General features: G+C 41.2%; 1 long non-coding RNA gene across 1 annotated transcript in view; it reads right to left on the bottom strand.

Annotated features, from left to right (window-relative positions):
• Nucleotides 1–13,377, bottom strand: part of LOC148407870 (uncharacterized) — a 128,971-nt gene that overhangs the window by 85,628 nt on the left and 29,966 nt on the right. The window contains exon 2 of the long non-coding RNA XR_015863629.1: nt 4,556–4,644. This is a non-coding gene — a long non-coding RNA (uncharacterized LOC148407870). The remainder of the gene's footprint in view (nt 1–4,555; nt 4,645–13,377) is intronic.

The raw sequence follows: 13,377 nt of genomic DNA, 5'->3' as shown, positions 1-13,377 counted from the left end.
TATGATATTAAAAAAACAAGAAATTTCCATATTTTGTAACATAACACCACAAGGGTTCAGCACGTGAAAACAGATTTCAAACTTGTCAGAAGAGCTATTCCTGCTGCCTTGCTCACAACTTCTGTCCTGGGTCAAAGATAGAGCCGGTAGGACCAATCTTGTTCTTGATATTAAGAAAGATTGAAAAGAAAGAAAGTGGTAATCACTAAACAAGCGTGCTGCCCCTGTTTTGGCTTCATCAAAATTAACAAGGAAAGAAAGTCGGAGTACATATTTAATCATTTTTTGTTGGCGAATAGAGGCCACGGACCGCAAAGAGAGCCTTGGGAAAGCGTTTCACGACCAGTGACTCGGAAAGACTCGGCATGACGCCGAGGCAATGCATCCAGTTGTGACCAACGACCGTCACGGAAAGGGCCACGAGCGTTTGTCCGGAACTGACCTGCTCTCCGTCCAGGGCGTCGGGGAAAAGCTACATTTTTTTTTTTCTTTTAATTCGGTATGCAGATGAGGATGTGGAAAAAGGCCACTGTGCTTCGGGTTAGCTATTTCACAGGCGGTTAGCAATCACCAAGCAGAGGTAAGGGGCACCGTTTTATTAGGCACAGACTCGATTATGGGGTCTATTTCCGTATTTACCCAGACATAGGACAGATCATTTTAAAAGGCGATAAAATAGAATACAAGTAATGTTCTCTGATTGCTTTATCCCTAGCAGTGTACGTACCGCATGTGTGACATCATTTTCCGATTGGTTTTTCACTGCCGGTGTACGTACTGTGCGTATCGTGTAATATTATATGATTGCTTTTATCACTGCTAGCGTACGTAGCTAGTCGGTACGTTCCTTCCCTTTGGTCCTCGTGTTAGCGGGGATTGATACGACAGTCAAGTTCAAGACATTCAAGGTATCCGTAGTAATTGTAGGTTCCTTATGTGTTCCCGAGAAGCGCAACGATATCCGACTTCGACTCATCAACGGGCAGCCATATTAACAAGCAGAATCTGACGTTGCGCTTATTTCAAATGGGAATTTTGAGATTTCTAGGTTTGTTTTACTTAGTTTTGGCTTTTACATGCTAAGTCATTTTCGTAATATGAGGAAAAAACCGTATTCACCGTATTTGATAAATTATAACAATAGCTGTCACTCCCTCCAGTGGAACAACTCGCCCCTAAATTTTCATTGACTGTACAGCTGACATTTGCATTTTTAATCCGGAATGCCGCTCTATATTTCCTAATCCTGTTTTTACCTTTCTGAAACTGATTGGCTGTCTTGTATCACCTTTAGTGTCTTGTCGCACCAAATACGTCCTATCGATGTCGCCCTATCCTCCAATCACGCAAACAGCATTGATTGCAATTCAAATGCCTCACTTGTTACGCCATCCACAAAGTTGATCTAAACCGAGCATTATTTATTTTGCCAAACCACGGAGAGCCATAACATAAGGATGATGAGCCATATGCGGCTCCAGAACCACAAATTGTCGACCCCAGGTGTAGACTATGCCTTAAACAGTCGCACATTAGCATTTTTACAGATTTTGTAAATCAGTGCTCAAAAAAGCCACATTGGGTGCACTATTAATATTTGAGAAAATGTCATTCTTTTATTGTGCATTACGGTAGAGAAAAATCAAAATTCTTGGATCCGTGCCTGTTATTTGAACGTTAAAAATTGAGATTTATAACATCCGATGCCGAGCGTCCCGGCATGTGCCCATTCACACGATATATTCATCAAATTTGTTTCAGTCAAGGTCCAGCACGTACCCCCGCTAGCACTGCCCCCGGAGTCCTTGTCCGGACAACTTGTAACCTCGGATGTTTTATTACGCCGCGCCAACAGAGCCGTCAAGATAAACGCGAGCGGTGAGAAGGCAGAGGGAGCTGTCAAAAGCAGCTAAAACAGATTACTTTTAAATCATAATGTCACCATCTTCGTTCCCGTTGTTTCCGAAAAGAAAAGCGAGGCCTCCGAGCCAGGGAGATAAGAGAGCCGGTTCAGAGGAAAAACGTGGACACCTGACGTTCGCCACGTTCCCCTTAAGTTGTCCAAATAAGGAAAAAAGGTAATCTGTTCTTTTTGTCATTTTTTTTTTTTTTTGAAAAATGTCAGGTTTGTCCTTTTAAATTAAACTGACAACATTCACATTCGTTATTCCGAGTCTGCAGGCTTTTCTTTCCACTATCAGCTCAGCTTTGCCTGTTGAATTATTCAAAGGCGCTCCATTGTGATTTCTGGGAGGCCACGGGGAAAAAAAAGTCATACTATCATACCGCATATGTGTCAAAACATTTAATACATGTTGGATTATGTTTAAATTTTGTAGTACAAACATTGCTATCGTCAGACTACTCTAAATGAGCACCGACCTAAGTGCTGCTTGTCAGAAGGTTAGCACACGCTAATAGGGCCAAATTAGGTCAATAATAGGTCAGAAATAATGGGAAGCAGATGACATGTGAACAGGATTGTTTTAACAAAATTATCTGCCTAGTTTGGTGAGCAACAGTCAGCCATGAAAGATTTAAAGCGACCACCAAAACACCGGTTTCAAAATACATAAATGTTCCTTATTAGCAGAACTGTTGACATTTTGTTTGACGTGCGAAAGGGGTTGCTCATTTCATATATATATTAGCCTTTACTGGGCACAACGGCCACTATCAGCCAAAGGCAAAATGGCCAAAAAGCGGCCTGTTTAGGACTGAAAAATAGACAAATGTGTGCCTAATAAAGGTCATTTTTGCCTGTTTGTTTGCCGCAGCAAGAGGGGCAGGAGAAGATACAAGAATGAGAGTAGATTACAACTCTTGCCCTCATTGGTTGATCACGTGTCTTGGAGGAGTACCCGTCTACTCACACACTGTTAGATGCGAAGGGAGAGGAGAAAAAAGCAGCGCTTCACCGGAGTGTTGTCAATCTCTTACCTGGATTTCTTTTGAGATAAATTGATACTTTATTAGAATTTCAAGTGTAAACTCTGATTGTTATCATGTTTGGTCAGCTACAGGCTTCACTTCTAATTACAGTTCCGAGCGCCGCAGATTTTAACGTGGTTCTCTGTGAGACAGACTACAGCCAAAAAAAATGGGATGGGAAGGGATAACAGTACAGTTACTGTATAAGGCATAATTGTTAAAAATTTATGTGACTTAAATATGTGAAGTATAAATACTTTTCACGTTTAAAAAGTTCAGGTAGCCATACAACACAGGCATGAAAGTTCCGTTGTGTTGGTGTATATAGTTTCAGACCTCATTAATCGTAATACTGTGATCCAATACCTTGTTTATTTAATTTAGCAACCATATTGTCAAATGGTTTTTGTTGAAAAGAGATACATAACGCAGAAATTCAAATCATTCCCGAACCCCATATCATACCCATAGTAGCTGTCGAGTAAACGTTGCTTATCGGAAGCTAACGCTGTCTTTAGCGAACGCTAATTCATCACACTACTTAAGCTAACGCTTATGTCCGTGCTAACTCATTGCAGGTCCGCTTACCTCGATTACCACCGAATAAATGAACCAAATCCCAAAACATTGGCAATCAATGTATTTTTCTTGACATCAATGTATTTGAATAATGACTCGGTCGCACACAGGTGGCGCTGTAGAGCCTGTGTACATCCATTAAAATCAAATCTAATTTACTTCTCTTGCCTTTCCTGTGCGCGACACTAATTTGTAACCTATCAAGGGGCCACAAAAGAGAAAAGTAGCTTCCAATTACGCTTCATCACAAGCCACCCATCCCTGCAAATGATCCATGCGCATCATAAACCTGGGATGCAACCCTAAAACAAGTGTGACCTTTATGCAAATCCCCAAATCAATCAGCCAGGCCGTTAAAGCGTTAACAAGCTCGGGCCGTCCCATCGTTCCCTCGCCCTGGTAAACAGGTCGTTAAAGGGTCTGCCTCAGCCTAAAGGGAGGGCCTCTCGGCCTCGGGCGCCACCGGAGCTCTTAATGATGCGGAAAATTAAAAAGGTTTGGGGTGGAACCGTCAAAGCTTGTTACCTTGTGTGAAGGGCTTGTTCACCTGCTTTGACGAGCCAAACGTGGACTTCAGCCAACAAGCAAGGTCTAACAAGGTTTACTATTAGCATTCCAAACACACAAAATGGATAAAAAAATGTAAAAAAAATAAAATAAAAAGTTCCATATCAGTGGAGTGATGCTACAAATTGGCAAACTGAAGATGAACTCCACAAGGGACTTTGAAGTTATGACCTGCATTTCCAAGCAATATTGGAATATTTGTTCCATGAAATCGTACAAGTGATTTATTCTCGTCATATTGCATGATTTGAATAAATGGTGACCTTACCTTATTTCCTCAATAATAGCTGCCCATCTTGTCAAAACGTTGGAGAAAAATGATATCTCATAAATTATCTTAGCTCACTGACATGATTGATTTCACGGTCAAAATCAATAAATAAATACACGTTTGCATTCGAATCAAATTAGCAGCACGGATCAAATCATTAACGTTCTGAAGAATTCAAGGTTTGTGGTTTAACCACATTCTACTTACTTTTTAGTTTTGAGAAGGAGCGTTTCTGCAAGACCGTGTCTCCGTGTGATGTTGTAGTTGCTTGAAAGTGGCTCTGGATCTTCACCCACCTAAGCGGACAAAGTCATGAAGAGTCAATGTGTGGACAGGTTATGGAAATCATAGCAAATTTCACACTTGGTTGCTGAATTCCAAATTTGAAAAGGAATCTAAAAGAAAGTTACAAAGATTATTTGTGGAAATTCAATTAAGGTGGACCTAAAAGCCTTGAATTTTCTCAAAAGCTGAAAGTGCGCCTTTTAATCCAGTGCGCCTTTTACATTGCATAAACCGCGGCTTTTCTCTTTTGGGGGCAGAAAAAATAAAATAACTTAATTGCCATGTAAAGTCTTCAATTTTTACGATTCGACCGCGATTCAGTTGAAAATTTAGTTTTCACCGTTAAAAATTTTACAATACCCTATTTGAAATTTTGAAATGCTATATATGTTCTTAGGAACTATCAAGTAATGCAAATGGTGAGAACGCACAAAAACCGCAAGATTTTGTAAAATGAACATCTTAATGATATTCTTTTAAACTCTTGACTTGTCTTCGCCTTGATCTAAACCGTCTTTTAATATAATCAATAAGTATCTTCTTCCAATCTTCAGTACTTTCCACAAATGGTCTTTAGTCTTAATTTCTTGTTGAAAAGTTTGACTGACTTATTCTAATTGTTTTGTTGACGTTCCTTTTAGGGCAGCTCTATCTACTATAGCTTCTATTCTGTGTGCCTTATAATGCGGTGTGCCTTGTGTATCAAAAGAGTTTTGAAAATAGGCCCTTCATTGAAGGTGTGTCTTATATTCCAGTGCGCCTTATAGTGCGGAAAATATGGTATTTATAGATCTCACGGGGCGGCCATTTTGCCACCTGTCGTGGACTGAAACTTACATCACATTGCCTATGAGGTCTTTAATAACCAGTCATAGTTCAAGTCGTGAATATCACATGACCAAAATTGGAAAATTGGTGAGCCGTGATTAGTCATTTCCATGATGTCATTTTCAGTTGGCAGCAAGTGGCAAAATGGCCGCCCCTGAGACTAAATCGCATTCCACTACTAGTAGAGCTTCAAAGAACATTTTTTTAGATGTTTTTACTTGACTTCTCCTTTGGTTTGGGCCTCCAGACTTGCAACTCTTTTTTATCATTTTACCGACATTTCAACTTGTGTGTCACCCTTGGACTACCCGTACTAAAGGGTGACGTCTCCCGAGAAAAAACATAAACATCCAGTTGACCCAGAAGTTATATTTACTTGGCGTTTTCTTCGCTCATGTCGCACAAGGGTCTCCACTCATGCTGGTAATAAGTAGCCATACGCTGGAGGCCAAATGTAATGTCACGTCTAAAGGCCACTAGCTGGTGCTTTAATAAGTGCAACAACTGATACAGTGCTTCCCATCCCTGGAGCCCACTTAAAAAGTAACTCAGCTGTTTTGTCTTTTGCCTTTTTTCCAGCAGTTTCAAATGAATCCATAAGTGTTTTTTTTTTTTTTTTTTCCAGTGGGGGGAAATGTGACAGGTGTGTCAATATCATAAGCCCTTATTGAGCGAAAGAGAGGGGCGGATAGTCCCGTTTACGCGGCGCCAAAGGGGCTCGGCGGTCACTCTGATTGGTTGCAAAGGGGAAAAGGGGAAACCGCTCGGAAAATGAAGACCTTTAGCTTCGACCTCAATCGCTCAGCTTTGCGCCTTCCTGGCGTACCCTTCGGTGTTTTCCCGTATTACCGCCTTGGAATTTACAGGCGGGATTATGTGAAAGATTTACCTTGTGACCTCTGTCCAGTCAGTCATCCTGGAAATATGTCCAGGCCCTTTTAGACCGCATTCCCGGAAAATTGGAGCATAGGAGGCGTAAGGGTAGAGCTGGGATTTAGTTGCCTCTCCTTTTCTGACAGTTTGATCAAGTTATGACTTAAATATTAATCAAGAATTCAGGATTCATGAATTTACAGGCTGAAGGCATTCTGAGCAAATATATGAAAGATCCTGCAAAAGCATCATGGGGCACATAGGGAAAATCTCAAAGCATAAAGGTTCTGATGACTGCGGACAATCCACTGGCTTGGCAAGGAAAAGCTTCTTTAATGGACAGAAAGTGAAATTAATAGCTGAGAGCCTTTCTGGCTCTTAGCGCATGTTGTTGGTCTTGGTAGAACATCATATTTCACTGATTTAGGCGTATTTAATTAAAAACCTATTAGCCGCATTGTGCTGGGGTTGCAGGTAAAAGCCTAACTACCCGCTTGCATGCTCGACGGCGCTTTTGGCTAAATGGGGAAAACGGCATTATGTTGGTGAAAATTGCTTCTTTAGACTGACTGACCTTCAGCTCCATCTGCGTACGTGTGTTATCTAACGGGGCGTTTCCTGTATACAATACATCAATTCCCTTGACGGTGTATGGTGCTTCCTCTGTCTTTTTCATGTTTTGCTCCAGCGGGACCAGATGCAAGCATGGTAAGATGATAAGAAAGTGGTGTCACCCACAACGCGACGTAAACGTTCCACCCGGGGGAATTGACCTTGTTCACTCAAAACTCAAAGTTTTTGTGTCTTTTTGCCATTTTGCGCCCAATAAATTCTGCCTAGCAACAAGCTGCGTATTGTACCATAATGCATTTCGACTCGCTATCCATGGATTTGCAAAATAGGATGAAAAAACCTTTTAAAGTTTAGAAAATGATTTGGAAAATAATTATGGCGTCTGTATGCTTCAACAACAACAAGTAGATAGTGTCAAAAAGTAACAGAGTGCTCAGTAAAACCAAGCAAAAGTTTAGAAACATCCTCTATGGTATTTTCTTGAAGTCAGCTTTATGATGTGGATGATGCTTTATGATCTGAAATGACTTTCAGTTCGCACCTGTGCGGTTTCTTGAAAGTAGCCCCTTTAAACTAACTAAAAACTTTGCAACACTTAGTATTTTCTGAATAAGTTTTATGGTGTGGATGATGCTTTATGTTCCGAAATGACTTTCAGTTCGCACCTGTGTGGTTTCTTGAAAGTAACACTTTTAATCTAAATAAAAACTTTGCAACACTTGGTATTTTTTGAGTCAGCTTTATGATGTGGATGATCCTTTATGATCTGAAAAGACTTTCAGTTCACACCTGTGCAGTTTCCTGAAAGTAGAATCTTTAATCAAAATAAAACATTTGCAACTTTTAGTATTTTCTGAGTCAGTTTTATGGATGATGCTTTATGAGCCGAAATAACTTTCAGTTCACACCTGTATGGTTTCTTGGAAGGAGCACCTTTAACCTAAGTAAAAACTTTGCAACACATGGTATCTTCTGAGTCAGCCTTATGATGTGGATAATGCTTTATGACCTGAAAAGACGTTCTGCTCACACCTGTGTAGCTGCTTCAAAGTAGCACCTTGAGCCCTGATAACAGTGTTGCACCTCTAGGTGTTTTCTGAGCAGCTTTATGATGCGAATGATGCTTTATGATGTGGAATGACTTTCAGTTTACACCTTTGAAGATTCGTTTAGCACCTTTAGCCCTGACAATATATTTGCATCACTTGGGTTTGTCTGAGTCAGCTTTATGATGTGAATAATGCTTTTCATCAACTACTTTTGACAGCATTTATACAAGTTAGAGCTTAGTCTGAAGCTGAAAAAAATGCATCATAGTGCCTTAAATAAAAAAGAATGACGACAATCCTTATTTTATCGTAACTTTACTTCACGCGGCAAAAATCACTCAGCCCCCCCGAACTATTTTAGATAGACGCACTACCGTGAGGTTGGACGCAAATGCAACAGATACTAAAAACCTGCCATACTTAACTGAAAATATGCTCGGCAGCCACGTCTTATCTAAATGTTGCATTAATGGCAAGAAAACGTTGTGATCAAACGCCACGTTGTTGCGGCTTCAACAAAGACAAGTGCTGACTGACACCTTGATGTTACAGCTCCAGTTTATATAACTCGTGCTGTAACGCACATCTGCCGGCACATCACTCGCTCTCTTTTGTGCGCTTGATATTTGAGCGGTGGGTGTGATAGGAAATCTCTCTCATCCACTTCCACCATCCAGAGTGCCCCCCCCCCCCCCCCCCCCCGGCCCCACCCCCCCACCTTCTGTTCAAATGGAGAGGTGCGGGGGAGAGAAGGAGGGGAGAGCGGCGGGCCGCGGCTGCTTCCATCACTTATCCAGCACTCATGCATGATTGAGAGGCTTGTGCAAGCTTGAAGGACTGCATCATTTATACCGGGCTCCTTCAAAAATCAAAAGGCGAGTGACAGCTAGTTAATATTGACAGAGCGAGAAGAAAAAAGAAAATTAAAAAGGTAAGAGCAGCTAAAGTCTAAATAAAGCCCAAGTTGATCCCTCATGCTTTCTCCATGCTCCTGCAGCACCCGTAAAGAGAATCCAGGGATTCGTAGAAGCTATTAGACCGACAAAACGATCCATCAAAGCGGCTGCTTGGGAAGGAATCGCCAATTGAAGATGGTGAGAAAAGCTATTTTTGTCGGAATGCGCTTTTCCCGCCACTGCTGACCAGGTCCCCAGGCTACCTCATCCGCGCACAATTACGCAGTCCGTGGCTCGGTCGAACTCAGTGTTGACCGCACATACAAAGAATCGCCATCATATTTATTGAATCGGTCATGATTTACGATCGCCTGGGCCGACAGCTTTCCGATCATTTTTACGAACGTAAAACCGCGGGATAATCGCTGAGCGTGAAATGTTGGTCCAACTATCGCCGCGTGCCCCATTAAACTGCCCATTATTCAAATGCGCCCCCAAATGACCGAATCCTTGGCTGAGACCAGCAATCTTCAATTTGTGACGGAATTTTCTTGCAGACGAGACGGATTAATCCACACGATCCATCTGGTGGAGTTGCTGAGTAAAATAGGTTTGGAGATACCACTATAAAGATTAATAAATCACACACAGATGACACATGACGAATAACCGTATTTAGGTAAATAAAAAAAATAAAGTCTCATAAAAATTGACATCTGATCAGTAAATTTTTTGATGTTCGAACCCTAAGCAATGATGGAATAAAGCCGACTAATACGGACTGAAAGACGCAAAAGTCTGTTGACAGGTTTTTGCACTTAAAAAGCTTCGTTCTACTCATAATTAAAAGACACTTTGTGATCTGACGTCTAAACAAAGCAAGGCAGCAAATGCTGACCGCGTCTGCTAAATGCTAACGTGTCTGTTAAGTCAAATGTCTTATGATGGAGGAGTCATCAGTTATCTTCTGTATAAAACTATTTCCGCTTTAGTAGGGAAAAGACAGCACAAAAACTTTGATAACAACGTGAGCTACAATTTGATAAAACTTGCTACCTGACAGTTTAAATAAAACCTGATGGTTGCTTCTTAGGTGTGTTTTTAAAGCATAATAAGCCCTTTTCAAACTGCTGCTGTTCAACTTGTCTGACATGTTCTAAAAATATAACAAACTGGTGTCTCACTCCCCCCAACCCCAAAAGAAAACAAAAAATCCAATGACACGCTTGTGTCAAAAGTAGAAATCCATATTGCAGTAGTGTACAAAAAATGGGCAAAATTAGTACCAAATGAATAAAAAAAATGATGTTAACCACATCTGTTCATTTGTGGAATGATTTCTTCCTGATAGTTTTACCACAACAATAAAATGTTAAGTGATTTCTTGGAAAAAATGCATTATCCAGTTTTTATGCATATTTAACCCTTGTGTGATATTTTGACCATTTCGGGTCATTTTCTTCCACATCTTTCTCGCAATCGTTTTAGCCAAAGGAGGACACACTCCTGGTTGTGTGTTAACTAATTGGTCATGCTATGTTGTACTTTGGCATGTTGTCACCATCTGGGTGAAATTTCAGCTCCTTGGGGTCCTTCATTCAAGGCTTTCCCTTCGATGTGAAACGCCTTAAAAATAAACAAAGGATTGGACAAGGGTTAAACACATAGCGATTATACATTTATGTTGTTTCCAAGTTATAACCGGCAAGCCAACACCACCGTTGTCCTTGATGAAAACAACTTCCAAACCCGTAATCTAAAGATCGCTCATGTAAAATCACCCTAAGTAGTGTTTCCAAATTTTGCTGCTACTTTTCCACCATCAATTGATGCAGTAATTTGATGACCTGATTAATGACTGAAAGCAGCAGAGAGCCATTTCATCAAGCTCCACTTATCCTGGGAAAGAAGACAGAACTGTCCAGAACATCACTGATGCAGAATCCTGAGATTTATCACGTCGAGCTTTTGAACACCCTCCAATCCTCAGAGCAAGAGGCGCCCATCACTCAACTCTGCTTCTTTTTTTTTTTATTGTTGTTTTTAGAAGCTTCCTTCTTCCCTGGTTGCAGATGCAAAGCTTGCACCTGTCAATCACAGCTAACAGCAGCAGTTTGGTGCCTTTAAAAGTGCAACATGGTGCTCTGATAGGAGATGGGAGGCCCACGCTCAGGTTCTGGCTGTATGCCCGTCGGCTTTCCAGTGGGAAACAGAGGCCATTGCTGTGTTTACTGTTTCCTCTTTCAAGCCTTTGCTCGCAGTCTACCCATCCCCTAAGACTGGAAACAACAATAGAGGAAAGATCAGATGGCTATTTTCTTCTCAAAACAGGAAGTATGAATCAATATCTGTTTCCCCAGTTTGTTCCAGGTGCACCCTGACATACAGCAATGAAGGTCACCAAACGTTTCTGAGATTCAAGAAAAGTTTGACTGGGAATTTTTTTTCTCAAATCCGATTTTCCAAAGCCACTTTTACGACGGAATATGGTTCAATCTTCTCTTGACAACCCTTTAGTTGCATTTAACCTCAAACCGCTTCGTAGAAGCAACATATGGACAAAAGATGGACAAGCTTCAGTTTGAAAAAGGATCAAATATTCAAAAGAAAACTGAACTGGTCCATTGTGGCGTAATTGCTGTCAGTCGTCAAGTCAGTGGAAAAAATAAAGCAGGTTAACCAATTTCCTCTTCTTAGTGCCAAGGAATTTTGAAGCAGAAAAATAGTCTAAAAGATCTTTGCAAATGCAAATGAGGACCCCTTCTTGTGAACCCTGACGTCCGTTGGGATGGCATGATATGCAAAACATCCTCAAACAGGAATATGCCGTGTCGACTCCATAAATCAGCGTGAAGTTCCGTCACGTGGATTTCCCGAGAGGGAAGCGGGTGAGGGGTTTGGCCTGGAAAAAACCGGACTACGCCGAAAGGACGTCTTACACCCACGACGGGTTAGCTAGAGAGAGACTGTGAAGGGCAGCGAGGACACTAATAAATAAAGAGTTAAAAGATTATGAATAAAAGATAAAGGGTGGAATTCTTCCTGCGAAGAAATCAGGAATGGGACCGTGCCTTCCCTGACCCGAAGATTCCAACGATTCAAAGCACGGGGTCGGACCCAAGCTTCCCCAAGGCCCTCTCCTACAGTGCATAGCAAGTCTGTGATATGACTGCCGATTGGATCTGTGTACTGGAATCAACAAAGGAAGACTCCTGCTTGTTAGATGTAGTAATAACAATCAGTTTTAAAAACCTGATGAAAGAAGCTGAGATCTGGGTCATGGAACCACGTGGAAATTTCTGGGAGAACCTTCACCCAGTCTTTCTATGTTTAATGCTTAGATGCTTATTTTCACTTTAATAGATCCCATGGTCATTATATGCGACTCCGTGGTCTTGTTTTCAGCAAGGTAAGTATTCCAGGATGCACACATCTGAGATTGTGACTTGGACTCGCGAGAGACTTAAGTCGCTATTTTTTCCTGGCTTAGACTCATCCATTAAAGACTCAAGACTTGACTTAGACCAAAGGGGTCGAACTTCAGTCCTCGAGGGGCCAGAATCCTGCATGTTTTCCAATTTTCTTCCCATAACACACCCGATTCAAATGATTAGCTTATTAGAAAGCTCTCCAGGAGCTTGAAGATGTTCCTAATCATTTGTATCAGGTGTGTTTGAGAGAGAGGTTTTGAAAACATGCAGGATAGCAGCCCTCGAGGACTGGAGTTTGACACCAGTGACTTAGACCATCAAGGCAGGCGAGAGAAACCGAAATATTTCCCTTAGTAATAATATAAGCAAGGACTTGAAGTCTACCTGAGTAATGTCGAAATTTGAGTGTTGGTCTAGTTTATGTTTCAGGTGTGACGAGGAAAAAACAATCAAAAACTAGAGTAAAAACTGTAATATTTTAAGGAAATTACATAAAAAATATCTTGACTTTTTTTGTGTGCTTGTGGTTAGAGACTTGGACTTGATTTATACTCATCTGGGACCTAAGACTTGCCCTTGAAACCAAAAGACCCGGGCTTGACTTTGAGACCTGAGACTTGACTTGACAGATACATCAAAAGATGGAGACGGCCTAGCTCAGGCTTCTGATCTACGTATGCCTCAAAGAAACCTAATCTAACAAACCCATGATGATTCGTAGGATCGGAAATTTTGGCACCGTCAAACCTAGAACAGTCAAAACAACTTCAACAAATTTTTGTTGCCCCACAATTATGTGATTGCTAGCTTCAGCTTCGATCTTGAAGGATGAATTTCACTGTGTTGGAATTGGCACGAACGGGTTCGGATGGTAGCCAGTTTTCCTCAACGGGTTGACCTTTGCTAGAGGAGACCACGGTGCCATATTGTGATGTGTCTTCTTAATTACTGTACAAAAACTAAGCTGGAACTGAGGATCCCATTTAGACTGCTAAAGTCCACATTTTGTTCCCGTAGTAATACTACGACTTATGTTTATTACATCTCACAAAGATAAAAAGTCTTTAACTCCGCCCACGCTATTTGCTATCCCA

The sequence above is a fragment of the Hippichthys cyanospilos genome, chromosome 19 (assembly GCF_059441005.1).
Source record: "Hippichthys cyanospilos isolate Australia breed blue-spotted pipefish chromosome 19, RoL_Hcya_1.0, whole genome shotgun sequence".
Lineage (NCBI taxonomy): Eukaryota > Metazoa > Chordata > Actinopteri > Syngnathiformes > Syngnathidae > Hippichthys > Hippichthys cyanospilos.
This window is presented reverse-complemented; position numbering and strand designations above follow the sequence as displayed.